Source organism: Onychostoma macrolepis, chromosome 11 (assembly GCF_012432095.1).
Source record: "Onychostoma macrolepis isolate SWU-2019 chromosome 11, ASM1243209v1, whole genome shotgun sequence".
In the NCBI taxonomy this organism is placed as follows: domain Eukaryota; kingdom Metazoa; phylum Chordata; class Actinopteri; order Cypriniformes; family Cyprinidae; genus Onychostoma; species Onychostoma macrolepis.
This window is the reverse complement of record NC_081165.1, coordinates 23659187-23665098: the sequence shown is the minus strand read 5'-3', so window position 1 is coordinate 23665098 and position 5912 is coordinate 23659187. Positions and strand designations below refer to the sequence as shown.

The 5912-nt window shown below is 37.6% G+C and overlaps 1 long non-coding RNA gene across 1 annotated transcript; it reads right to left on the bottom strand.

Annotated features, from left to right (window-relative positions):
* Window positions 1-3358: 3358 nt before the first annotated feature.
* Window positions 3359-4783, bottom strand: LOC131549936 (uncharacterized). Its single transcript, XR_009273523.1, has 3 exons — window positions 4388-4783; window positions 3764-3828; window positions 3359-3547 (listed from the first exon to the last, which is right to left on the bottom strand). It is a non-coding gene; the product is annotated as an uncharacterized LOC131549936 (long non-coding RNA).
* Between the last annotated feature and the right edge of the window lie 1129 nt (window positions 4784-5912).

The window sequence follows — 5912 nt, the reverse complement described above, 5'->3', positions numbered from 1 at the left end:
AAACGCCCCGATCTGGTAACGCCCATTACTTTGCTGCAGAGACCTATACTTGGGTTGAGCAGCAGCGCTGAGACGCTTGGTTCTCGCCGGGTTCAGTGGCGGAGCCTGTAATCCAAGCTACTGGGAGGCTGAGGCTGGCGGATCGCTTGAGCTCAGGGCTTCTGGGCTGCAGTGGACTATGTCGATCGGGTGTCCGCACTAAGTTCGGTATCGATATGGTGCTCCTGGGGGAACTCGGGACCACCAGGTCGTCTAAAGAGGGGTGAACCGGCCCAGGTCGGAGACGGAGCAGGTCAAAGCCCCCGTGCCGATCAGTAGTGGGATCGCACCTGAGAATAGACACTGCAGTGCAGCCTGAGCGATACAGCGAGACCCAGACTTTTCTTAAATAACTTACAGGATAACTAACGTTTTAATGCATCCTTCGTAACAAAAAATTGTTATGACAAAAATGTTATCTTTAATAAAAAATACTCTCAGGTAGTCGGCGACAGTAATCTCATGGGTAGCCTGCAGACATATAGCGCATTGCGCGTCGGGCGTCCTGAGTTCGAGTCCCAGATTGGGGACTTTTCCCGATCCGTCCTATTCTCTCTCCCACTTCACTTCCTGTCAATACTTAACCGTAATATCAAGAGAAAGGCCAAAAAAATAAGTCTTAAAAAATTATCCCAAGGTGAATTCTTTTAATCAGTTTTAAAAACTCCATACAAGCTGCTTTTAGATTTACCTCATTTTTGAGGTTTGCATAATTGATTCTGATAAGTTCCTGTTAAACACTCTGAAGCTCATTTGACACAATCTGTTTTGTATAAAACGCTAAAATAAACATATAGGTGTCTTTAAGATGTGCAGGTTGTTGCAGTATTGTAACATGAGCATATTAACTGCTTGACTGATATGATTCTTAAAAATAAACAGTTTTACTATGAAAAATATATTTAAAAACTTTTTGGAAAATGATTAAGATTGTACAGATACTTATTCAAGGTGTGAGAAAATGTTATTAGCTAATACATTACACCATGAGACTTGTTTTTAATAGCCTACATATAGGCTATTGAAACAAATTAGTATGCAATTTTTATTATTTTTTTATTATTTAAATTATTACATTATTAATAAACATTTAATGGAGGGTTTAAATCTAACAATAAATCTTATATGTTTGCTAGATTTATTTATTTTTTACATTTTATAGGTTAAATTATGCTGGATATTGATAGATATATTCTCAATCCAATAATGTTTTAAACATCCTTCATTGTTATGACAAAAATGTTAGTTTCTTTAACTTAGTCCTCTTCAGTTCCACCTGACATTGTCATAACATTGAACTTTTGATCCTAAGCTATAGCTCTCACAAGTTAAAAATGTTTCTCTGAATGGAAAATTAAAAAAAAGAAAAGAAAAGAAAAGAAAAAAGTTCTTCACCATCAGTTGCATTTTGCCATATTTCATTTTAAACACCATATTAACAACAAATACTGCTTTATTCAAGGATGCCGGAAGTATTTCTAATTTTTCACCAGTTCTAACTGCTTGAAGTAGTCCTCAGTATCCACAGAATCTCTCCAGTAAGGTGCGATTATTTGATAAACTGAACGAATCCCAACCTTTATCTGAGCATACTCCTCTCTTTCTGCAGTGGAACACAATTCCTCCGTTTCAGTTCCTGCAGAACACATTTAGTTTGAGAGATGGATGAAATGGCACGCATGTATGAAGAAAAAGATAAGACAGAGCTAAGTTATGGATGAGGCTCTAAAATGCATGTTTCAAATGTACAAAATGAATACAAAATACAGCCCTTGGTGGTCTACTCTCACAAATTATTTTGGGGGACTTCATTGCAAAAGTGGCCCTCTAGAATAGATATTTCACACACAAAAATTGTGGTAAATAACTTTGAATTTCGCAGATTAATTGTGAGATCAATCCATTATTATTATGTTTGGCTATCCTGTTTACACATGTAAATACTTTACAAACATACATCTAGTAAAACATTTAATAATCAAGCCTGTAGAAATCCAAAGGTGCAGCAAATGATTCATTTATTATTAGATACACTGAATTAAATAATAGCCAAATAAATAAATGAGAACAGGAGGAGAACAACTGTTTGGTCTGGTGAGAAATAATATGTTCAAACACTTGAAAAAGCGCATTTTGGATGATCTGTTTGGTGATTAAAGCGGTGAAAATCTAACACTTGTGAAAATACAGCAAAGATATCTCACTAGTTGGCTCTGCTCAGGCAGCTAATGTGAGTGTAGTGTTGTGTTTATCTGCACTAGAGGGCGCTATGAGCAGCAGGTTGAGCAGCAGCGCTGAGACGCTTGGCTCTCGCCGGGTTCAGTGGCGGAGCCTGTAATCCAAGCTACTGGGAGGCTGAGGCTGGCGGATCGCTTGAGCTCAGGGCTTCTGGGCTGCAGTGGACTATGTCGATCGGGTGTCCGCACTAAGTTCGGTATCGATATGGTGCTCCTGGGGGAGCTCGGGACCACCAGGTCGTCTAAGGAGGGGTGAACCGGCCCAGGTCGGAGACGGAGCAGGTCAAAGCCCCCGTGCCGATCAGTAGTGGGATCGCACCTGAGAATAGACACTGCAGTGCAGCCTGAGCGATACAGCGAGACCCAGACTTTTCTTAAATAACTTACAGGATAACTAATGTTTTAATGCATCCTTCATAACAAAAATTGTTATGACAAAAAAGTTATTTTTAATTTTAAAAAAATTTCTCAGGCGGTCGGCGCCAGTAGCCTCATGGACAGTGTGCAAACATATAATGCAAACATATAATGCAAACATATAATTGCGTTTCTGGCATCCCGAATTCGAGTCCAGGCTTGGGGACCTTTCCCAGTCCCGTCCTATTTTCTCTCCCTCTTCTCTTCCTGTCAATAGTTAACCTGTCCTATCAAAAGAAAGGCCAAAATGCCAAAAATAAGTCTTAAAAAAGTATCCCCAACTAAAGTCTTTTAATTAATCAACTTTAAAAACTCCATACAGCTGCTTTTTTTACCTCAGTTTTGAAGTTTGCATAATTGATTCTGTTAAGTTCCTTTTAAACACTGAAGCTGCTTTGACACAATCTGTTTTGTATAAAATGCTAAAATAAACATATAGGTGTCTTTAAGATGTGCAGGTCATTGCATCATTTACTTATTGTAACATAAGCATATTAAGCGATATACTATACAAATCTCAACTGCTTGACTGTTATGATTCTTAAAAATGAAAATTTTTACCATGAAAAAACTATATTCAAAAACTTTTTTGAAAATTATTAAGATTGTAAAGACGTTTATTCAAGTTGTGAGAAAATGTTATACATTACACCATGTGACTTGTTAATAATTCTTAATACTCCATCCCTGTAGTCCCTCACTTCAGTGCACAATACTGTCAAAAGTGTGGCCAGATGATGATGTTTATTTAGTTTAGGCACATCTGGCTGTTTTCGTCCGCTGCCTGTCATCCTCTTCAGGTCGACCTGGCGTTGTCATTGAACTTTCAGTCTTTAGTTATTATTTCTCACAAGCTGAAAATGGAGGGAAAATTACAAAGAAGAAGAAGTTCTTCACCATCAGCTGCATTTGACCATATTTCATTTTAAACACCACAACAAATACTGTTTTATTCAAGGAAGCCAGAAATATTTCTCATTTTTCACCAGTTCTAACTGCTTGAAGGAGTCCGTATCCACAGACTCTCTCCAGTAAGGTACGATTATTTGATAAATTGAATAAATCCTGACCTTTCTCTGAGCATACTGGAGCTCCTCTCTTTCCACATGGAATACAATTCCTCCGATTTCAGTTCCTGAAGAACACATCAATAGTTTAAGAGATGGATGAAATGACATGCATGTATCAAAAAGTAGATAAGACAGAGCTAAGTTATGGATAAGGCTCTAAAATGCATGTTTCAAATGTACAAAATTAATACAAAATACAGCCCTTGGTGGTCTACTCTCACAAATTATTTTGGGGGACTTCACTGCAAAAGTGGCCCTCTAGAACATTCACTCACAAACATCATGGTAAATAACACAACTGTGGCTATAGGTTGATTGTAAGATAAGTCTATTATTATATTAAATTATTATGTTTGGCTATCCTGTTTTACACATGTAATTTTGATACTTTACAAACACACATATAATAAAACATTTAATAATCAAGCCTGTAGAAAGTCCAAAGGTGATTAATTTACAAGATACACTGAATTAAATAATAGCCAGATAAATAAATGAGAACAGGTTGAGAACAACTGTGGTGAGAAAAATATTTAGTAATATTTTCAAACATTTGAAAAAGCTAATTTTTGATGATCTGTTTGGAGATTAAAGCTTTGTGAAAATATAACAAAGATATCTCACTAGTTGGCTCTGCTCAGGCAGCTAATGTGAGTGTAGTGTTGTGTTTATCTGCACTAGAGGGCGCTATGAGCAGCAGGTTGAGCAGCAGCGCTGAGACGCTTGGCTCTCGCCGGGTTCAGTGGCGGAGCCTGTAATCCAAGCTACTGGGAGGCTGAGGCTGGCGGATCGCTTGAGCTCAGGGCTTCTGGGCTGCAGTGGACTATGTCGATCGGGTGTCCGCACTAAGTTCGGTATCGATATGGTGCTACTGGGGGAACTCGGGACCACCAGGTCGTCTAAGGAGGGGTGAACCGGCCCAGGTCGGAGACGGAGCAGGTCAAAGCCCCCGTGCCGATCAGTAGTGGGATCGCACCTGAGAATAGACACTGCAGTGCAGCCTGAGCAATACAGCGAGACCCAGACTTTTCTTAAATAACTTACAGGATAACTAACGTTTTAATGCATCCTTCGTAACAAAAAATTGTTATGACAAAAATGTTATCTTTAATAAAAAATACTCTCAGGTAGTCGGCGACAGTAATCTCATGGGTAGCCTGCAGACATATAGCGCATTGCGCGTCGGGCGTCCTGAGTTCGAGTCCCAGATTGGGGACTTTTCCCGATCCGTCCTATTCTCTCTCCCACTTCACTTCCTGTCAATACTTAACCGTCATATCAAAAGAAAGGCCAAAAAAATAAGTCTTAAAAAATTATCCCAAGGTGAATTCTTTTCAACTCCATACAAGCTGCTTTTAGATTTACCTCATTTTTGAGGTTTGCATAATTGATTCTGATAAGTTCCTGTTAAACAATCTGAAGCTCATTTTACACAATCTGTTTTGTATAAAACGCTAAAATAAACATATAGGTGTCTTTAAGATGTGCAGGTTGTTGCAGTATTGTAACATGAGCATATTAACTGCTTGACTGATATGATTCTTAAAAATAAACAGTTTTACTATGAAAAATATATTTAAAAACTTTTTGGAAAATGATTAAGATTGTACAGACATTTATTCAAGGTGTGAGAAAATGTTATTAGCTAATACATTACGCCATGAGACTTGTTTTTAATAGCCTACATATAGGCTATTGAAAGAAATTAGTATTAGATTAGATTAGATTCAACTTTATTGTCATTACACAAGTACAGGTACAGGGCAACGAAATGCAGTTTAGGTCTAACCAGAAGTGCAATAGCAGCAAGTGCAGGATATACAATGGTTGAATAAGTGCAGGACAAGGATATGTACTGAATATATGTATAAATATATATAGAAAGATGGTTATTAATATAAACAGAATTTACAGGTGAATATGTATAGTGAATAAATATACAGATGGCTATTACTATAAACAGAATTTACAGGTGATATGTACTATCAATATAATATATATACAGATGACTATTACTATAAACAAGGTGTAAAAGTGCAGTGGAAGTGATTGCATATTACAATTAGACATACGGTGCAAAATGTTAATGTAAACATTGATAATGTAAACAACAGTCGGCAGTGCAAATGAGCATAGTCCAATTTAGGTA